The sequence below is a fragment of the Caretta caretta genome, chromosome 6 (assembly GCF_965140235.1).
Source record: "Caretta caretta isolate rCarCar2 chromosome 6, rCarCar1.hap1, whole genome shotgun sequence".
Classification (NCBI taxonomy): Eukaryota; Metazoa; Chordata; order Testudines; family Cheloniidae; genus Caretta; species Caretta caretta.
The window spans coordinates 26,905,930-26,928,514 of record NC_134211.1 but is presented as its reverse complement, the minus strand read 5'-3'; the positions used below and the strand labels follow the sequence as shown (position 1 = coordinate 26,928,514).

Sequence of the window (22,585 nt, the reverse complement as noted above, 5' to 3'; positions counted from 1 at the left end):
TTTACAAATTAAAATGGAAGCTGAAATGTAACTAAATAATTACAAAAGTATCTATGCTTGAAATAGATACCTATTCTTAATAGTATCTATTGCTTAAATGCCACAAAATAAAGGGGAGGGGAACCCCCAAGATTAAGATATTGAATAAAGGGGAAAGTGCCCAAAAATGGGGATAGGGTCAGTGGGAGAAGGACTGAAAACAGCATATACTGGAGAGGCTACAGAGCCATAAATATTTTCCTCCATGGCTAGGATGCTGCCTTCTTTGCACCCAAACCTCCCATTGACTTAGTTGCTCAAGTAATGCAAGCTTTTCAGTAATAGTGTCCAAAAGTAAGTAATTTCTTGTCTGAGGCACTGGTCTCTCAATTCAGTAAATGATTCCCTTGGACCAATGAATTGATACTGGTACAAGATCTCTACTAGAGACTGGCTGGAACCAAACCCACAAATCTATACATCGGATCTGGGCTCAGAACCCAGTGATGAGCAATTTGAATAGCATGTGCATCCTGTTAGTTGAATTTGAACAAAATGGCACTACTGATGCAGCTGTAAACCCAGATGAATATAAGTCCTTTAAGTTGACAATGACATCACAATCACATCTCCCATCTGTGTCAGATAATAGGAACCCAGCATCATAAGGTTAAAAGCTGTGTCACTGTTCGATTCTGGTTGCTTGTCTGTATGTCATGCAAAGTGTTACAGCTCTGCCGTGCTTCTTCCTTGGTTGTAGTAAATAAATAAAAAGGTAAAATAAGTGAGAGTAAATATTAAAACCTAGGCAAAGTAAGAAGAGAGAAACTAAGGACTGTATCCTAAGTCCAATCCTTTCAGCTAACTCAGGGGTTCTCAAACTTCATTGCATTTCAACCCCCTTCTGACAAGAAATATTAACACGACCCCAGGAAGGGAGACTGAAGCCTGAGCCTGCCCAAGTCCCACCACCCAGCGTGGGGGGACCAAAGCCAAAGCGTGAGCCCCACCGCCTATGGCAGGGGGCCCATGATGGGGGGCCTGTAACCCGAGTCCCACTACCCAGGGCTGAAGGCCTCGGGCTTCAGCTTTGGCCCCGGGTGGTGGGGATTGGGCTTCAGCCCTAGACCCCAGCAAGTCTAATATCAGCCCTGGCGACCCCATTAAAATGGGGTCATGACCCACTTTGGGGTCCCGACCCACAGTTTGAGAACCGCTGAACTAACTCCAGTGGGCTTTGGATCAGGCACTTAAATTGCCAAGCATTCCAATCTTGGTTTCACCTCTTTATAGTTTAATCCTGCCAGAGTACTAGTGCAAGAGCAGATGGCGCCAGTGTCCTTATTACGGCAGCAGCAGTAGAAAATATTGCACAATCGCATGCCAAAAGAAGCATCTGTGAACCTTCTTTGGTGCCAGCCTGTTCTTATTGGCTGCTTGTCAGACAAGTTTGTACATGATGTTTTTTCTCCCCTAAAAGTCTCAGCATTGCGTTACTGAGCTTTAAACCCCAGAGGGCCTCAGCGTACAAGACTTTTTCACATGCCGGCATTGAGATGAAGGTGAATAGCAAAAAGAGCATACAAAGGATTGTATTATTTAATGTGGAATTAAAATCTTTTCATGATCATACGTTTCTTATCCAACTGAGAAGTGTGAGTTTCCTGCATGCAATTGCAGATGGCTGTGGTGGCATCCGAAGCAAATCAGATGAATTGTACATTTTTACATATCACTCCTGAGCCAAAGTATATTCTTTCCAAACACATTTATCTAAGTGTTTGGATTTTGTTCCCCAACGATGCTAGCAGCCTGGTTTTCAGAGCTACTCCCATTGCTTTGTGCTCAGCTCTTCTGGAGATCGGGCTCCCACTACTTTTACAAATCTTTAAAATAAATGAAAACAAAATACAGTAAGATGCCTATTCTTATTATTTATATTACTGTCATGCAGTGGCCCAGTCCTAATCAAAGAAGTGCCGGAATGCGCTTCTGGTACATCCGGTAAGTGATAGTGGTGTAAGTAGTGGACCACCATTATTGCTTCCCCGAAAAGTGCCAGAACAGTAAAGCAATCCAATTAAACAAACTCCTCCCACCATCATATGACTTTATTCTCAACCCGCCCCACTCAGACAATAGGTACACCCTGCAGCATGCTCTTCTAAAGATCAGCAGACCTGGGTTCTGCTGGAGCAGGGCACGGAGTCAGTTCCAGAGTTGAGGACCCCTGACAAAAATTGCCTTGCCACCATCCTCTTTCATTTACATAGAAAGCAGTTAGTTCAAGAGCCTCCTTTGGTTGCAGCTGTGTCCATATCACACTGAAATAGAGAGGCTCTCTCAGGTAACCAAGTCCTAAACCATGCAGGGAATTATAAGACTAAACCAATGCTTTAAACTCCACCAGGAAACTAATTGAAAGCCAGAGCAGATCGTGGCGCACCTGTGTAATATGCTCTCTGTGTGAAGCGCTGCCTAATAAATGGGCTGCTACATTCTACACTAGCTTCATCTTCCGAACGTAGCCCCTTGTTGAGTGTATTACAGGAGTGTAATCTCAAATGGAGTTTTCACCGCATGAGCCTTCACAGTGATAAATTGTTTTCAGTGCAGTCAACATAATAAAAACTAGAGAGTGTCATATTTAAAGCCAGTAGAACGAAATCTTGATTATCCGCAAGAAGGTCCTGATCTTGCAAAATGCTGAGCCTTTAAGTCAATGGAAGTTGAGGGTGATCAACACCTTGTGGGGTTGGGTCTGAAATGCAGAAGAGGCATTCATTTAGATAAATATGGTTTCAGTTAAGTGAGGGACTTGTAGTAGGTAGGGGGCATATTCATTTAGATACATTTATTAGGTAGTTCAGCTTTGTATGGTCAAGATTTCACTATCGTCAGATATTAGCTAAACTTTCTTCAACAGGAGATTCACCTCTGTTTGGATTTATCCTAAATTTCTTCAGAAACTTGTAATCTGCATCTCTTCATATTGCACGTTTGGTGTTGCTTTGAAAAATAGAAGACCTTCAGCATATTAGTAAATAATATGGTCTTTTCTGATTTTCCTTCTGCAAAACTGTTTTGTTATCAGTGATGGCCTTATGCTGTAATATTCTACCATTTTATCCCCAATATAAGATGTTTATAGGAGAAACTGTCCATTCTGTCTCAGTTTTGCTTTGATAAAGCTAATTCCATTTACATAAAATTAATACAGTAACTCCTCACTTAAAGTCCTCCTGGTTAATGTTGTTTTGTTGTTATGCTGCTGATCAATTAGGGAACATGCTCATTTAAAGCCGTGCAATGCTCCTTTATAAGGTTGTTTGGCAGCTGCCTGCTTTGTCCACTGCTTGCAGGAAGAGCAGCCCATTGGATCTAGCTGGTGGGGGCTTGGAACCAGCGTGGACTGACAGCTCCCCCATCAGCTCCCCACTCCCCTAAGTTCCCCAGCAGACTATCAATTGCCAGCAGTTCAGCTGTCCCTCCCCCCACTGCCATGTGTTGCTCCTGCCCTCTGACTTGGAGCTGCTCCCGGGAGCCTCCTGCTTGCTGTGCAGGGGAGGGGGGAAGAGGGGTGCTAATGTCAGGGTGTCCCCTTCCCCCTACTCCTGCCCCCCGCTTACCCCTTCTCCATACAGAGCAGGGTGGGGACAGGACAGGGCTCAGGACAGAGCCCGCTTGCTGGCCGCAGCTGCTATCTCAGCTGCTGTCTCAACTTCCTAATCTTTTTAAAGGCAATGTACTTAGAATGGTGTCAGCATACTTAAAGGGGCAATGCGCATCTCTCTCCCCTCCCTCCATTCGTGCTGCCTTGTAGAGTATGAGGCTACATTAACAACAATGTGTTAACCCTTGAGAGCTCAGCCGAATGCTAGTTCGTCATTTAGCAACAAGGCATTCCCTGGGAAATATCCCACCCTCTTCCACCCTCCGACTTCACCATCTCAACCAAGCTTCACAATCATCATTGCTGTGTACAGTATTCAGTTGTTTGTTTTAAACTTATAGTGTGTGTGTATATATACCTATAAAAATCTATATATATATATATATATATATATATATATATATTTTTGTCTGGTGAAAAAAATTTCCCTGGAACCTAACCCCCGCCTATTTACATTAATTCTTATGGGGAAATTGGATTCGCTTAACATCATTTTGCTTAATGTTGCATTTTTCAGGAACATAACTACAACATTAAATGAGAAGTTACTGTCGCACAACGGAGGTCATAGATTACAGTGAAATACTAAGATGTCTTCAGCCAGATCCTCAGCTGCCATAAATCAGCATAGCTCCATTGACTTCAATGGATCTATGCCAATTTACAACAGATGATGATCTAGCTCAGTACTGTGGCAACCATAGTCAATATAGCCATTATAGTGATGTCAGACTGGAATTTGAGCTTTAATTCAGATTTCCTTGCTTTTGTGAATTTAAATATTATTTTGAAGAGCTTTTTATGAAGTGGGAAGTTGATCTGAAAGTTGGAGGTATTCCCATCCTTGCGAGTGAGCTTTCTGAAGTAGGGTCTCTGCACTGTTAATATACAGCTGGAGCGAACTGGGCCCTTGTCAGCTTTTGCAATCCATACATTTCAACTTTTGAATTGCAGCCTTCAGGGCAACTCAAATGACAGGATCAATCTCTTCAGCGTCTAAGGCTGTAATGATGCGGTGGTGCTCAGTGAAAGATGATTGGGCTTTGTACATTAATTTTCCTGTGAAACACTCATCCTCTGACAGTACTAAACTTGTAAAACGTGAATATTTAAACAGAATACAGCATACACTATTTAATCAAAGTCCACTGTAGGGAGGAGCCAGCCAGAGACTGAAGCACAAGTGGTGCTGGATGTAGGCCTGGGATGCTGGAACCATTTGAGTAGTAGGGGTGCTGAGAGCCATTGAACCAAACTGTGAACCCTGTACGTGATGGAAACCACTTCAAGCCAGGGGCTGTGGCAGCATCCCCAGCTAGGGTTGCCAACTTTCCAGGTGCAGAAAAACAAACACCCTTGCCCTGCCCCCTACCCCGCCCCTTCCCGAGGCTCTGCCCCCACCTCTTCTCCAAGTCCCTGCCCCCCACTCACTCCATCCCCCCCATCGCTCGCTGTCCCCCACCCTCGCTCACTCACTCATTTTTGCTGGGTTGGGGCAGGGGAGTAGGGTGTTGGAGGGGATACAGGCTTTGTGTTGGGGCCAGAAATGAGGGGTTCAAGTTGCGGTGGGGGGGCGCTCTGGCCTGGGAGGGGGGGTAAGGGCTTCTGCTGGGGGTGTGGGCTCTGGTGTGGGGCTGGGGATGTGGGGTTTGGAATGCAGGAGGGGGATCCAGGCTGGGGCCAAGGGATTCAGAGTGCAGGAGGGGGGTGTGGGCTCTGGGAGGGAGTTTGGATGTGGGAGGAGGCTCAGGGCTGGGGCAGGACATTGGGGTGTGGGAGGGGGTTTGGGGTGCAGGCTCCGGATGGCTCTTACCTCAGGCAGCTCCCCAGAAGCAGCCGGCATTTCGCATCTGCCCTTCCTATCTTACTCCTTCCTCCCCTCCCCACCCCACTTGGTTTAATGTCCCCTCCCCCTTTCTTTCTGTTGAGCTTATTCCCTCCCAATGAAGCACCCACCTACCCAAGAAAAAAATTCTGACACTAATTTGATGTTTGACACCATCTTTGTTCACTCTGCTGGTTTGTTCTACCCCTTTCCTACCTTGCATCGGACCTATCTATGTAGACTGTAAGCTCATACAGATAGGAGACAGCCCCCACCACAGTGTTTGCGCAGTGCCTGGTACAACGGGGCCTAGATCTTGGTGGTCCATACTAATAATGTACTCTGCTTGTAACTTTCTCTGTTTTCTCTGCTATTACTTATGCTGTCCAAGCTTGAGTAAGCTCCCCCCTCTCTCAGCTTAGCTTGTCCTGCCGAATCCTGCATTCTAACTTTACTGCATGGGGCTCAGCAGAGAGTGAAGAAAGACAATGAAGAAGAAAGCCATTGCCTGAGTGCAAATGTCCTTTGGAGTGAAGAAAAGCGGCAAGGACTATTTTTACTAAAGTACATGAAAAGCAGGCTATTTGGGGCTGTAATGGCCTATATACAATTTATAGTCATAACAGCCGGTGCTGTGATTCTATTAGATCTCACAAGGTTCAAGGCAGGTCAGTACAGGTTGAACCTCTCAGGTCCAGCACTCTCTGGACCGGCAACATCTGTGGTCTGGCATGATTTTATTTTATGTTTTTTATGCTTTATCTACTTATTTCCTTGTGCCAATACAGTAAAATTGTATAACAACACTAACACTTTGTTATGAAGAGAGCCGGTAAGCCCTGATTAGGTGGCGTTGCAAGCATTGTTCCTTTTATTTGCCTCAGCGAGATAAAAATAAAAAGAGACCCGCTCGCTACCCTCCTGTGGTTCCGAAATTCTCTGGTCCTGAGGGTGCCAGACTAGAGAGGTTCAACCTGTAGTTGGATCGGAGACCCCGACTGAGGAAAAATGAGGAACTGCAAGAAGCGGTGCTGGGGAGTTTTCAGGTGACACTCTTCTGAGTGATCCAGTGCATTGGAATAGCATTGAGTGTACTGTGCAAATGCTTTGTCTTTCAGATGAGACCTTCTTGTGGATATGGCATTTCTCACAATCACCGGAGTTTTAGCCTCAGTGTTTTGGCTAAATTCCACTCTCAGTAATTACATTCTGCCTGCCTGAATTCTCCTGCCGTTTCAGTTCAATTGAAGTTAATTGTCACTTCCTATCCTAAGCATTATGTAGTTGCTGTGCACTCATTAAACAGTGACTACCTTTCACCCCAAATGCTGCTGCATTTGAATGGAGGGTGAGGGATCACTATGTACATGGAAGCCTTCAGAGTGAAGGTGCTGTATGAATACAAGATATTATCATGAGCATAGAATTCCCTCTTTTAAGAAGCCTGATTATTCAGCAAAACCGATCACACAGTTAAATGGTTCTGAAAATGCCCATCAGCAGACCAGGCTCCCACATTTTCCCAATCTAAATTCAAATCAGCACCACACTTATCTTCGGAGCAAAGGCTACAGATTTATTTACTCTTTTAAAAGAATGATACAAACAATGGCAGCTTTAGTCAGAACACTGATCATTACAGTTGACTTTACCAAAGAGCGGCTTTCTGTAACGTCCCACTTCTAGCAAGAGCAACAGAGCACTTCAGTGGCAACAGTATCCCATTCTTAAGAATAATTAACACAATGGCACCTGTCTCCTGAACATTTCTTCAGTTGTCATTATGCATGATGTTAGCCTTCAACACATCCCAGACAAAGGCTCTCTTATGCAGCAAGCACCCACTCAAGATGTCCAAGAACAAACTGTGGCCAACGCTTCTGCTCAAGGCCAGATGCTGCCACGTCCCCACAGTACTGTAGGCCAATGACAGGCTGCATATGGGGACAATGCATCTCCCTGTGCTCTGAAGAATTCCCTGGTGCCTCTTGCTATGGGATGTGCCTCCAGAAGTTTTTGCATCATGCACAATTGAGTACAGCACCAGTGAGGAGGAAGGGCATGGAACTCACTTGTTATTTTACCGCAAAGTTGCACTCTCTTGTGCAAGGGAAGTCACTTGAGGTTGAATCATTTGAGTGAATTCTGTAGGGTGAACATATAGTCTCTGGCAGCACAGAGGAGGGATTTGGAAGTGGGGTATGGAAGGGGCACACAGTGAAAACCCTCCCCCAAAGAGTAGCACAGAGTCCTCAGTTGCTAGTATCACCCATCAAACTGTCAGAGCGACAGAGGTGCAGCTGTGCAGCCGCGTCTCACCAATTGCTGGATTGGACAAAGGATTCCTTCCCGCCCACATCTCTTAGATCTCCTGTGCAAAGCCATGTACTCTGGCTTTGTGTCAGGGTGAGGAGTGGCATTTGCCTGTTGGGGGAAGTTTCCAGCCACAGGTTACATAAGAATGGCTCTTATGGCTCGTCTCCAGGTAGGGTGACCAGATAGCAAGTGTGAAAAATTGGGACAGGGGGCGTGGGGTAATAGGCGCTTCTATAAGACAAAGCCCTGAATATCAAGGCGTTTGGTCACCCTACCTCCAGATTAATTTCTTCTGAATTGCTTTCGTGACAAGCACACTGCAGAAAAATTATGATAACTCATTTATAGAGTAACATATTCTAAATTAAGGGTCGAATCGCAAGGTCCTTAGTCAGGCAAACCCACAACAAAGGAAGTGTGTTGAATCAGGGCCATACTGTACCATCAGTTTTTAGGCAGAAATACTCAATGATTTCAATCATACTTACGATACGCCCCCCTCCTAAGCACCTGCAGTATCCATTGGCTTCAATGCCTCACTTTGTCAGGGTGAATATTTTAAGGCTGATTAGCTAAATGATGCTAATCTAAGAGTCACTATATGAAATTAGAAGGAGTGAAACAACTGGATACACCTGATTCTTAAGACAAGAACATGAGACTGTGTTAGGAGAGCTGGATTCTTGTCCTTTCTCTGCCACAGACCTGCTATGTGACCTTGGGCAAGTCACTTCACCCTTCAGTGCCTCTCCCACACTTTGTCTATTTAGGTTATAAACTCTTCAGAGCTTGGACTGTCTCTTAGTCTCTGTATGCACAATGCCTAGCACAATGGAGTCCCAATCTCAGTTGTGACCTCTAAGTGCTACTGTAATACAAATAATAATAGAACAAGATAATAGTAGCAGTGTCACTGTGCTGGTTTCTTGACAATTCAGCTGTATGCTGGAAAAATCTCCTTTGATGGCTGGCTCCAGATGCTCTCCTGCATTAGATTGCATTTGGCACAGAAAAGGAGAGGTGCTGTCAGGGAGAAAGTTATACCTCCCTGCTTCTCATGCACCAGCCCCATATGATTGGCATAATATAGAGCAGCTAATGGGTGGCTCTAATTTACACCAACTAGCTAAGGTCCCTCGGGCTTTACCCTGCTTCTGAATTAGTGTAGCTCAGGTGCACTTTTCCCACCCACAACTCACCTCTTCCTGCCCCCTACATAGGATGCAGATGGACATTTGTCATAGGAACTAGCTATGCCACTTTATATTAGCTTAGAGCTCCCCCTTGCCAGGGGAATTGTTAGCTGGTCATTAGGGCCAGATGCTGCTACTTTGCACTTGTTTGAGTGGCCTGAAGAGGCCAGAACAGAAGGAGGGATTCTGAGCCCATTAGTTTCTCTATCTTCCACTTTTGCTAGATAATCTCATGATTTGTGTGGGAAGGAGGAATCTTCAAATGGGACAGCCATAGCTATAGAAACACTCTGACTGGGAACAATTCCAATTTCCAGTTATTTCATTGGCAATTGTGAGCCAGCATGATTTGTTGATTCTGTACAGAAATAGAAACAAACATGAAATCTGCCTCAGGAAAGATAAACTGATTTAAATTCTCATTTGTCTATAGTTTCTGGGACCTCTTAACAAATGTACAAGAGGGAAACTTCCTAAGGTCCATAGAATCTTACTCCTTTCCTGTGCACTTCCGAATGTTCCATCCATCCACACCTTGAAGAGTACAGCAGAAAGGTCCTCAGGAGGGGAGCATCCAATACTCTCCTGTCCTGTGGAGTTCCTGAACTCTGCAGGATTGGAGCATTTCTGAGATTCCTCTCTGCTCAGGAACTCTTTGGGCAAAGGGAGCTTTTGCTATCTCTCACTCCTGCAGAGTTCCTTAGCTCCACAGGAGATGTGGAAGCTCCTCTCCCACCCTGATTTGCCCTAGCTACCTAAAGTTTTGGCATGAAAAAAAATGTTTTGTGTCAGATCCTGACTGTTAATGGGTCAGCTGCCTCCTAAGTGCCCCCTCATGGCCTGAGGTTGCGCTGCAGCAGCCCTGCCTCAGTTTCCCTACTTTTCAGGGCTCTCTCACTCAGGCTACCATAACTCTTTGGTTCAACAACAGTTCTCCTTAGGGCTGGATTTATTAAAATAGCAATCAGACCCCAAATCAAGTTATCAAATCTCCACAAGTCCATACTTCCCCACCCCCCTTCCCACTAGGAGTCTCCAAGGCCTTCTGTGGCTGGAACCTTTTCTTTAAAGAGTCAGGGGTCCATGCTAAAGTCTGCTCGCTCTCAGCAGTCATTCCATGCTGTGCTAAACCTCTGCTGAAATCTCACACACTGGCTTCATTCCAGTCATCTCACTCTACAGTTTGCTGCCTGCTGCTCTTTATAGGGGAATCAATTTCTCCATACTCAGCTGGTTTTACCAATTAAACTTCAAGTCACACCCCATCTCAGGGGTGGCAGGCTGGGTTAATTGACAAACCCATTCTAGACCTCTGGCCCTGAAAGGAGCTGGGCACCCCGTTACACTTACAACATATTTTCTATCAGCTTCTGAGGGTGTTGAACAAAACCAAAAGGGACAAATAATGGTTGTAACAGCTTCCCCTTTAAGTTTAGAATACAAAGTACCCTGATTCTTGAATGATCTGTGATATGTGAAAGTCTGAAGGGCCCAAGTGATATCGTTTTTCCCATTTAGGGATGAGAAAATAAAACCCATAAAGGTTCAGGACAAAAAATTTTCAAAGGGGCAAGTTTTAGCTGCTTCTGATTCCTACATAAAGGAATCAAATTCTGGTGTCAGTGAACCTGGCCTAAATCTAGAGTAGTTCTATTGACTCCAGATGAGTACCTGTGTTATTAAGAGCAGAATTTGGCCCACTGCTTTGAAAAATGTCCTAAAATAAATTTACTGTTCAGATGCAGATTCATTTTTATTTGGAAAGTAATTAATGGTCTGCAGGACATAGACATGCTCTGAAGGTAAAATTGAACAGTATGGAGTCACTAGTAACACCTCTGTCCGTACAATCCAGCTAACTGGGGTTCTTTGGGAAGATCCATTTTCAACCACTGTGTCAATTTCCAAGACTTTGCTGACAAAGCCAGAGGCCAGTTCCTGACGGTGACATCTAATGACTGTGGCTGATTGCTCCGAGGAGTTTGATTAGCTATTACAGTGACATGTCTGTGTCCCCCATCAATGCCTGCTATTTTTCAGCTGGATTTTTTTTGGAGCTCTGTTCAATAGTTGTTTGGCCAGTTTATTTGGCAACCCTGCTGAGTTACTGCCCAGAGTCAAATGAACCAGGAGCAATGCTAAGCAACTAGGAGTGGAGAGACTGGGAGCAAGAAGAAAAGTATATTTGTTTTTCTCTGGTAAAACATGATTTACCAGCCAGGATGCTCTTTTTCAGCAGTCTCAACCAGGAAAATCAGGTATTCATTAACCTAGCCCAGAGTATAACCACACCATGCGATTTAATCCTACATGTTACTCATACAAATCTCTCTCAGCGCACAGCAGTTATAGCTTAAAGTCATGGAAACATAGAAGGAAGGAATAGACAGCAGTAGTTGGGGACAGTAGACAGACAGTGATGAAAGGCTGCCATGGAGAGCTTCAGTAGGTTACGCCTGTAGGCAGCAAAGAAGAGGTAGGTTTTTGAGCTTATCACAGTTCTGCAGAGCAACCCCCTGTATCCACGCTCCTTTAACCCCTGGCATTGCCCCCAGCGCAAGTTATAAAACAGCCTCAGGAGTCCTTTAAACTATGCCAGTTTGTAATGGGCTTGGTGGGGATCACCAGAGTGCAGCACATTCTGGTCACACTCTCTTCCATGTGCCCCCAACACAGGGAGCAGGACAGAGCGGGGCATAGAACCAGCTACAGGAGTTCTATGCTAGGCAAAGATTCAGCCATACTTGGGGAATCCTAAGCTGCCCACTGAGGGCAGCTTTTGAGCCCCTTTGCACCATTGGAGCTGCACAAAGAAGTGTGAGGAGGAGCCAGAATCTGGCATTGCTCAGATAAACAGAGGACTTCTGTCCCCAGAACACTCAATCTGGCACCTTGCATCAGCACTAAATTCATGCTGAAATAAATAAACTGATCCAAAGCCAACAGAAGTCAAAGGCCTTATATCCAGAAATCCAGACTCTGTAGCTGTGTGAGAATGTAAATGACTGCTGCAGCTAGTACTGAAAACCAACAGAAGTTATACTGGCCACATCCAAATCACGGAACCATTCTCTCCTCATGGAACTGGCATTTGTCCCACTGCAGGCTGTCATGTGCTGCTGAACTGGATAGCTGACATTGCACCTTTTAACTTCGCTTCCATCAGCTAAGAAATTTCTTTGTTTCTCTCCCAATGACAAGGAGGATGGTGACTGTCAAATGAGAGATGGGGGGGGGGGGGGAACTAGCTGACTCCTGCGGCTGCTGTGGCTGCTTTTACTGCTGAGGCAGATAAACTTTCGTCTTTCGAAATCAAAGTTCCTTGGACGTAACATGTTTTTCAGAGTGAGTTGCAAATCTAAACAGTTAATCCTAGAGATCTCGGCTGAATTACCCCACTTTGTGGGTGAGATTTAATTCAGCACCTAAAAAAGTATTAACTGACCTTTAAAAAAACCCTCCCTTTTTATCCCCTCCCCCAACTTGGTGCACTCTGACATTTCCTGGTTTGCTGAATATAACTCTGTATAATAAAATTCATCACTATGTGAGCTCATGAAAAGCAGAAGTCTCTTTGCAGCCTGTGAAATTTCTGGTAGCTGTAATGTCATACAATGATGCATCTCTAGTGAACCAAGAAGGGCCAGTATAGTTCACCACTGTAACTGTAGCTTTTTAAGCCAAGAGATGGGATTTTAATTTACTTGGTTTGTGTCTTTTTTCTCCTTCCCCCATAAAGTAATCCTAACTCCCCCACTGCTTCTATGATTCACATAGCTACAGTGTGACCCCTGTTTTCACCTTCTTAGCCCTGCCCTGACTTCCTCCTGCCTTATTGCTACCCCCTGTGGTGGTCTATGTCCTTTCCTGGTTTTCCTCAAGTTGCTGCCTTAGTGCGCACCATCCAACTATTATATCTTCAGCTTACCTCCCACTCAGATGCTCTGTGCACAGGGAATGAGTGAAGTCTGGGATCTGCCTCTTCATCGCACCTGCTGTGAAAGTCACACTCTGCTTCCTGACTGCTCCAGAGGCCGTGAAACAATGCACTGCCCCTTGCTTGGGGCATAGAGGTTGCTAAGTCCTGGAACCAGACAAAAATAGCATTGTGGGGCTGAAGAAGCAGTGACCATTTTAAGTCTGGTGTTTTGTGTCATTAATGTCATTTAATAGTTGGTCTGAACCTTTTATTAGGGCTAAAAATCAATGCTATATACCATTGGGAAACTTAAAATTCCATCTTTTCATTGCCTGGCAGCATTTATTTTTAGACTTTGAGGGTTTGCAAGGAATAAAATCACATCATTCTGATTATCATCATACCCTTTCCCTCTTCCTTTTCTGACCTGATTTTAGAAGCTGCTATCTGAAGAACTATTTGTAGCTGAAATCAGTGCTGTACAGAATCTAAAAGACTGGAATCCCTACTTTCACATGGGAACAATTTTCTCCTTCCTACCCCAAGGAGCAGAGCAGGGCACAGACTGGTATTTGGGCTGTGCTGCTGTCTAGGATTACTCTTAAATATATTGCTGTTTTCTGGCCCACTTCACACCATTGCTCTGTACACAACAATGTGTAGCCACAACAAGCTTATATATAGTGACCTACCTGTGGGAACTTCAGAGAGATGGGGTGGAGAGCATCTTGCAGTGGTTATACACTGTGGTATATACTATATTATAGTGGTCTATTTTCAGCAGCTGTGATGACTGTGTATTTCAATCCTGAGTCATCCCTGAATTTATAGCCACTGAAATGAAGCTGAAAAATATATTTATCAGAATCCTCCGCGTGGCTGAAATAGAATCTTCCATCAACATTTACAGAACAAGTAAGCATAGACAACTTCAAGACTTTATCTTGCTTATCATTTATTAAACACAGACCTCCTCAGATGCAGTTTTTTTTTGTGGGACAGTAAATGTCTCAGAGTCACTGCGCTCTTTCCTGTGAAAAATTGTCACTATCTTTTAGTGTTTTTTAAGGTCAGTGTCACAGAAATGTTATGCCTATCCCTACGTCTAAGGGCTAGCTGCCAGGTTCTGTACCCATTCCTCTGGGCCTGAGTCCCCTTTCACTTAAACCAGTTTTACTCTAGTATGAGTCTGTTAAAATAAATGACTACAGTACGGTTGCTCCTTATTTACAGCACTGAAAGTGAGGAGAATCAACCTCCCCCCCATTTTCTTTGCCCTTTTGTAAGAGACTGGACCCAAGTCTACAGATTTCTCTTTAGTCTGTGAAGTGATGTCGTTTCTCATTTTACACAGGCTTTCTTTGTCAGCTTTGTTCTCTGATGTCTATAAATCTAGCGGGGCTTTTTTGTGTGTGCTTGTTGTTTGATTTCTTGTTTCTCATGCCGAAACTGTCTGATTGTCTTTGCTTTTACTGACTGTCTTTCCAAATGTCTCCCATAAACCTTCTTTTACTGTTTCAGTTGCAAAGGACAATTGCGTAATTGTACTAACTGAATGAATTTTCTCACAGATTTAGTTGAGTGGAGATAAATAACCTTAAACACTCTGCTCATTGCAATAGTATTGTGCTAGGATTGGGAGCCTTAGGAGAATTTATATTAAGACTCTCCAGTTGCAGTCAATGGCTACACTATATTGTCAAACATTCTTCCATAAAAAAAACACCCTCTGTAAAAAGTGCATTGCCCTTACTTTTAACCCACAAAACAGGATATTATTGGGGATCGCTAAAGTCATGGGAAAGCCCATATTCTGGCAGAAATCTTACTGAAGGAAAGGCCAAATCCTACAAATGCTGGCTGTACTACTTAGAGTATGTCTACACTGCAGCTGGAAGATGTGATTGCATTATGGGTAGACTTACCTGAGCTAACTTTAATCGAGCTAGCTAGGGTACCAACAGCAGTGAAGCCACAGCTATATTGGAATAGTCCCGGGGCATAGATGCAGCTTTCACCAATATAAGGGGTTTTCGTGTTGGTGCAGGAACGCCAGCCCCCTGAACAATGTTAGCTACACTGGTGGAAGCGCTCTTCCGTTGATAGAACTGTCTCCACTGAGGGGTTTTGTCAGCACACCTACATCAGTCAGGAGTTTTTCCCACATTGCTGACTGACAGCGTTATTCCAATATAACTTTGTACTGGTTTGTCTCTGTAACACAGGCACTGGTTTGCTGCACTATGGGCCTGACCTAAAGCCCTCTGAAGTCAATGAAAAGATTCCCATTAACTTTGGTGGGCTGTGGATCAGGCCCTATCTCTGTAAATGCTTTAGCTCAGCAAAGGTCAAGGAGATGGAATGAGGAACATCCATTGTATAATATGTTTATTTCATTTCGTACAGTCAGATTAATCAAACCTAAGGCCACCTATTCAGGTGCGCACATCTTAGTGCCCGGTATCAGCAAAGTAAATACTGTTATTATTTGTATTACAGTAGTGCCTAGTGGTGCCAACTGAGGTCCAGGTCCCATTGTGCACACACATATAGGAAGAGACAGACGGTAAGAAACAGAGCTGGGAAATAAACCCACATGGCCTGAGTCCAAGTCCGGTGTCCTGACCGCAAGACCATCCTTCCTGTTATACATGATATGAAGTCACAGTTACCAGTACAAATAAGAATAACAGTAGATTGTATGGAAAGGATCAATAAAAAAAGGATTGGCTCTTGGATTTCTATGTCAGCTTCACTTCAGGCTGTTTATACAGCGATAATTACTGGATCTGCTATGGAAAACAAAGAACAAAGCCCTTGAGTATTACCCTGATAAGGGGACTCTTTGAAAGAGATTATGTACACATGTTCCACTAGGGTCCACGTTCATAATCCTCTCGACATTTCAACTTTCAGAGTCATGAGAAAGGCCTTGAGGGAGAGATTTTAGCTGAAGCAGCTTGTTTCTTTACAGTGCATATATGGTCACAGGAAAAACAGCCAGCTTCCATCAGCTGCAGTAAAAGCAAGCAAACTCCAACTCCAGTTACGGCGATTCCTTAGTCCCGTGAATTATTCTAAACAAAGCACCAGAGGTAATATATTGGCCTTACTGGAAACTTCTCCTACCATGGTCTTTTGCAAGAGTAAAGCTGCTAGTTAGACTTCTCAACCATTTGTAATTCTCCTCTTTCTTGTTTAAATCTAGATTCAGCTGTTTTATTGCCCATTATACATTGTCTACGGCTGGCCCTTCCTCAAACTCTAGGTCAGGGATTGGCAACCTTTGGCATACGGGCCGTCAGGGAAAGCTGTTGGCGGGCCGGGACGGTTTGTTTACCTGCAGCGTTCGCGGGTTCAGCCGATCGCAGCTCCCACTGGCCGTGGTTCGCCGTTCCATGCCAATGGGGGCTGTAGAAAGCAGTGTGGGCCGGGCCGTCTCTTCCCGCAGCCCCCCTCTTCCCGCAGCCCTGATAGGTGATCTCTAATGACAAACAGGGCTCCTTTGTGCTAAACCGGAAATATGTATCAGATGCAAAAATGTAGATGCTTGTGCAGAAGAACACTTAAAATTACTACTAAAGTCTGTGTGCTTCAGGTATATGAATCCTCACTTTCTTCAATTCCTGTCTTTCTTGCCTCCTGGAAGAAAAATGTAGAGAAAGCCAATGCAATTGCTCAAATATATGTGAAAGTTACACTAAAGAAATATGGAAGATCACCTCACTGGTACATCAGCATCAGCCATATCTAGTTGGGGTTTTAGAGCAGGAAGGCTCATTGAGGGGGATGGACTCCATGTACAATTAAGGAGAAAAGAAAAATCTCATATTTTAGTTGAAAATCCACTGAGCTTGGAGGAGTCTGGATTTCCCTGATCTATGATGTCCACTGTGGTTCTATGATTCATCGATTGCAAAGCCCAAAGCGATCACTGTTATCAGCTAGTCTTATCTCCTGTATAATGGAGGTCATAGAACTTTCCCCAAATAATTCCTGTTTGCAGTAAAAAATATCTTTTAGAAAAATATGTAATCTTGATTTAAAATTGCCAGTGATGGAAAATCCACAAAGCCCCTTGGTTAATTGTTCCAGTGCTTAATTACGCTCATCCAGAATTTATGAGTTTTACATAGACAGATTTCCCACATCAGTGTAACACTGTTTCTTACCTGACAGGTGCTGACCTGTCTTTTGTTTTGCTTGGCTTAAGGCTGTATATATATTGGAGATAAATTCAGTGGGGGCAATTGTATTTAGAAAACAGAGAGTGGCTTGTATCAGCAACTTCTGTTCTGGTTCAAACAAAGGACTTACAGTTTGTGTTTAAAAATAAAGATAGGGATTAGCCCTTCTACTAGGCATCCAACCTGGAAGAATCCCTGCCGCACAGGCACTGCATAGGGATACCTATAGTCAGGGGCCTACTGGTGGTGGGGGGAGGAAGAGAGTGGGTCAGGAGGTGGACAGAGAGCCACTAACAGGATTCTGGGTTGTTCCAAGCTGCAGAGCAACTCTCAAGGCATTCCTTGAGAGGCTGCTATAAATTAATGCTCTAATTTATGCCAAGTGATGGAGTGGACCCCATAGCACAGAATTCTGGAGAAGCATAAAGATGGCTTAAAGAGACCTTTCTGTATTGGACCTCTGAGAGGCACAGCATAGAACTCCAGCCATTGTTTCTAAACTGTAAATATCTACAGTAGTAAGCCTGGGGGATTATGTGTAGTTTCTTAGTTCTTTCTATTTCAACACTTGGCCCCACTGGTCTCCAAGCACCATTAGCCCCTAAATTGCTCAGACCCTTGTGATCCCCATCCCTACACAATGAAAGCATGCTACAGTTATTGTGAATAATGGGCTGTAGTTCCCCTGCTTTAAGAAGGGAATTTTGGGTCAAGTGCCACTCCTTTCCACAGCTATGCTGTGTGGCTCTGAGGTTATGTTAAAAATGCCGAGGGCACAGACTGAAGGAAAGTGGAAATAGTTCTACCAAGGTTCTAGGTTAGGCACAGCTAATGTTACTCAATTTCTAACCAGCTCAGGCTGGACTTTGACAACAATTAATTGAGACTATATCTGAGGTTGCATGCCCTGGCAGAAAAAGCACAGTGAGGGTGATTAGCCACTAGAACAAACTCCAAAGGGAAGTGATGGATTCTCCATTTCTTGAAGTTGTCAAATCAAGACTGGGTGCCTTTCTGGAAGACATGCATTAGTCAAACAAGTTATCGGAGTCCATACAGGAGTTAGTGAATGAAGTTCTGTTGCCTGTGTCATAGAGGTGGCCAGACTGGATGATCTAATGTGCCTGGAACATGGGCGTGGCTGTGAGATTGAGTCCCTCTGTGTTTTTAGAATCATAAATAATCTCATTTTTTTTAATCCACCAAACAAATCCACTGATAACTTTTACATTTTGTTATTTTTGTGTTGGTGAATAACAGTGGGGTTATTAGAAGTAATACCAAATGCTTGGCATGATATTCATTTTGATCACACTTTTCTCCCATATCAGGTCAGTAGCAGGTAGTGCTAGCATCAGAGATATGATTTGCTTTTTTCCCCCGAGTAGTATTTTGGCATTGGTCTCCTTTGGATCTCTGAGGAGCTAGGTGAATATTTATACCCCCAAATGTGAAACCATTCAGTGCTAACCAGAATGGACAGGAGTGTAGGAAGCAAAGGCCAGCCAATAGACATAATTAGTAGTTTGAAACAATAAATTCAGAACTCAGGAAGCATGAAAACAAATTCATTATTGATTCAGTTCCTGGAATGTTTGATTCTATCTGTACCATACAGAAAATGTTATCAGCACCAAGGTTTTGTACCTTTTTTATATATATATAACACAGACAGTTTACACTGTGGGGGAGGACAACAGTAGTAACTTGGTCATTGGACCATATCAGATCTATTTCACCTCTGTTCCCATCCTTTTTGTTCTATGCTTCACCCCATCTCACAGTGTGATGAAATTTAGAGGTTTTTAAATGAGGATTATTAGAGATTTAATTAGAGAGAAAGGACAGTCTTGTGGTGAAGGCTCTGGGTGGGATTCAGGAAGACTGGGGTCGCATTCCTGGCTCTGCCACTGATGTGCTACAGGAAGGTAAGTTATCCAATTGCTGTGCCTTGGGTCCTCATCTTTAAAACAGGGGTAACTTTTCCTTTGTATGTCTCACCTATTTAGATTGTAAGATCTTCACTGAAAGGGCAGTCTTTAATTAGGGCCCAGAGCCACTAACTGTATTTAGGCACCTAACTCCCATCACTGGGCCTACGTGGTTGTGCCCGTAGGTGCTATTGCAATACCAATAATAAGGCTTTATTTAATGTTGATTAAACTGTTTTAGATTCCCAGACGACAAAGGTTATGGTCAAAATTTTTACGCTTGTGTGTCTAAAACTAGGCACCAAAATCCATATTTAACACTGAAAGAACTGGCCTAATTTTAAGAGGCGGTGAGAGCCCACAATTGAGCAGGTTGATTCATGATCCTCCTCAAAACTAGGCTTCTCCCTATAGATCACTGCCTCACTACCAGTTTTTTTGCAGGTGATCTCTGTCTGAGCCTCTATTTCAGCTGCTGTTGTTGGTCTCCTCCTGTCAAGCCAGTTTTTCCTACTGCTTTGCTCATAGATTCTTAAGGTCAGAAATGAATATTGTGATCATCCTCCTGCATGACACAAGTGATAGAATTTCACCCAGTGAGTCCTGCTTCAAGGCAATAACTAACACCCCAGGAACATCACTTTTCTGCTAGAGCTACCCACAGGCCTTCACATGTGTCCCCTCCATTTCCTGTTCCAGGCATAATGGCGTCTCTACTGTCTGCTGGGCTTGTACCACTGTGGGAGATCTTGAGCTTCCTTCTTCTACTAGGATCTCTCTCTCTCTGTCATAGGGCCACCTCAGGCTACAATATCCAGTGGCTTTTGTCCTCAGAGCAAGTAAAGTTGTCAGATCAACTGGGGAAATGGGAAATACATTCCCATCAGCCAGGCCCATTTTTGGTGGGAAGGGGTGGGGTGGGGGTGAGTGTAGGGAGCAGGGCCGGCTCCAGCTTCTTTGTCTCCCCAAGCGGTAAAGAAAATAAAAGAAAAAAAAGAAGAAGCAGGACCTGCCACCAGAGAGGGAGAGAAGGACCCGCAGCTGAACTGCCCCCGAAGATGCGAACGTGCCGCCCCAATCACGGACAGAGTGCCGCCCCTTTCTATTGGCCGCCCCAGGCACCTGCTTCCTTCGCTGGTGCCTGAAGCCAGCCCTGGTAGGGAGAGGTTGGACTGTGGGGGAAGCTGCAGGCTTTTTTGCCTTCAGCTTGGCTCACTGTGGCCAAGCATAGTCTATTCATTTATGTAAGACCAGAGCTAGCCTTGAGCTGTAGAGTCAAAGAAACAGAGACAAAGTCATTTTCAATAAGGACCTTCATTGCCTACGAGTCAGGAAGAAAAGACCCTTTTGGCTACTCTAATCTTTGTTGGATTTGAATCAGATTCTTAAAAAGAGCCAGCTGTCAAGTACCCATAGCACATGCATGTGGGAAATCTAGAATATGCCATATTATTAAATCAAAAAAGCATTCTAGCCCTTTAACCCCACAGCACTCTGTGCTTGTGCCATTGCACTCACCTGCACCTGTGTATTAAGTGCATAATAAAGTAGCTTCTCTTGTGTGTCTGGCCCACCTGTTTCAGGAGCATCCAGTAAACGGCCATAGTGCTGGTCTGCTCTGTGTGACATTCTCTTCTGCCAGCCCTTAGCAAGCCAGAGAATTTACGAAAGACAGACCGCACTGTGTTTTTTACATTGCTTCCTGTTCCCGTTAGGCTTTGTTTTTGCACACTCGGGGGCTTTTCCTGCTGACTTAAGGCTTTTGCTACTTTTACCTCTATCTGCTAAGAATATTGCTGATTGTTCAGTTGCGGGTAACTGACAAAGGGGGATGTGGAGTTAGTTTTACAGTAGAGTCTGGGACTGTCTCCATGAGGCTTTCAGCTGTTCCCATAGGAATCGTACAGGGAGAAAAGAAAACTAAGCAGACGTTTCAGGTTCCAATTGTTAATTTTTATTTTTTATTCATGCCTGTCACAGATCAGTTTCCATAGTAACAGGTAGCTGTGACACCAGTATAGACGACCAATAGAGCCCAGCTCCAGTGTTCTCCATTACTTCAGTAGTGTAGGCAAGCTCAGAATTGTGGGGCACCGGGGCAATGTCAGCACTAGGAAATGGTAGGGGGGAAAGCCATTTTCAAACAAGCTGAATGTGAACACAGTGAGCTGGCTGGAGTTCGCCAGGCCCCGAAATATACTACAGCAAATTCCAAAAGCAGACTTGTACGTGCTTTCTGTTGCATGTTTTGACCAGCTTCAGTTAGCTATGTTCAAAGTTCACTGGGGTGCAGGGAGACCCTTAGGGGAAAGCGGTGTTAAAAAAAAATTGCTTTAAAACATGGCTCCATTTCCTTAGTGCAGACAGGCCAACAGGCACAGAGAAAAGTAGTGGTTTGCCCAGGGTCACACAGCAAGTAAGCAGCAAAGCTGGGAGTAAAACCTACATCTCTGACTCCTAGTCCAGTGCCCTCTTCCCCAGGACATGCTGCCTTCCCTCTTCATCCTCTCCAAAGCTGTGCAGGTCACCACATCCTTCCTCCATCTGTCCTTATTGGAAATTCCTCCTTGAGGTGGGGCACCTCAAAAAGTTTAGTGGAACAGTTTGGCCAGGCATCCAAACCCTCTAGTGCTCACCTGAGCATCTTGAGTCTATAAAACAAGCTGGAAATCTCACAAGAATGAAGGCTCTCATGAGACTTCAGGCACCTCTGGTCTCTGCTGCAAGCCAGAAGTGAGTGTCTTGGAATGATCTCAGGAAAGGTTTGGTTTCAGTTCAATTCCAAATGGGTGAAGATTTGAAGGTGAAGGAGCATGTTCACTTACCCGAATTGGTTCACCCTTCCTTAATTCCTTCATTATTCACTGTCCTGCAGTTCAATGGTGTGCCAAGCAAAACACCAGTCACAGCACTCTAGCATGCCAACTAATGAAGTTACAGGAACAAGCCGAGTTCCAGGTTACTGGGAGCGTTTAATTAATGTGCTTAAATGCAGTATAAAAAGATAAAGACACAGGCTTATTGGATATGTACATCTACAGACACAACTCTTGCAAACTGTTTCTAGAGTCCTGGGTGTTGTGACTGTCCCTCATGAATAATTTCATTCCCCACTATTGCCCTCTTACTCTCCTCCCCCTTTACCTATTATTAAGAATAATTTTATTTGCATTTATCTTTCATTTTACTTTTTATTTTGTTAATTATTCTTAAAGGGCCTGATACAAAGCCCACTGAAGTCAGTGGGAGTTTCTCAGGCCCGTAGTGCCATTAGATGTACCCAGTGCTTTACAAAACTGAGGGTCAGACAAAGAGTGGAATGCCTGCCTAAGGGGCTTACAGACTAATGGCACAGATGGGTACAGTTGAGTACACAGCAATATCAAAATGAACAAGTACCTGCAGATAAACACAGCATTGTTTGGTCACAGCAGCATGGAACAGATGATTGTTCAGGAGCTTCTTAGTGGAGGTGAGGGTACAGCAGTGTGGCTCAACCTATTTACCATTGTGGCCCACAGTGTGTTATGTGGGCTGCATCCAGTACAACCTGTATGGCCCT

At 44.2% G+C, this 22,585-nt stretch overlaps 1 protein-coding gene and 1 long non-coding RNA gene across 3 annotated transcripts in view; one reads left to right on the top strand and one right to left on the bottom strand.

Annotated features, from left to right (window-relative positions):
• Nucleotides 1-22,585, top strand: part of TMEM86A (transmembrane protein 86A) — an 89,086-nt gene that overhangs the window by 5,483 nt on the left and 61,018 nt on the right. The window lies entirely within an intron of this gene.
• Nucleotides 1,622-20,658, bottom strand: LOC142072328 (uncharacterized). Of its 2 annotated transcripts, XR_012668721.1 has the most exons (5): nucleotides 20,542-20,658; nucleotides 16,246-16,547; nucleotides 13,598-13,750; nucleotides 12,915-13,070; nucleotides 1,622-2,740 (listed from the first exon to the last, which is right to left on the bottom strand). It is a non-coding gene; the product is annotated as an uncharacterized LOC142072328 (long non-coding RNA). The 2 variants fall into 2 exon arrangements; XR_012668722.1 differs by lacking the exons at nucleotides 1,622-2,740; nucleotides 12,915-13,070; nucleotides 13,598-13,750 and having other exon boundaries at nucleotides 15,279-16,547.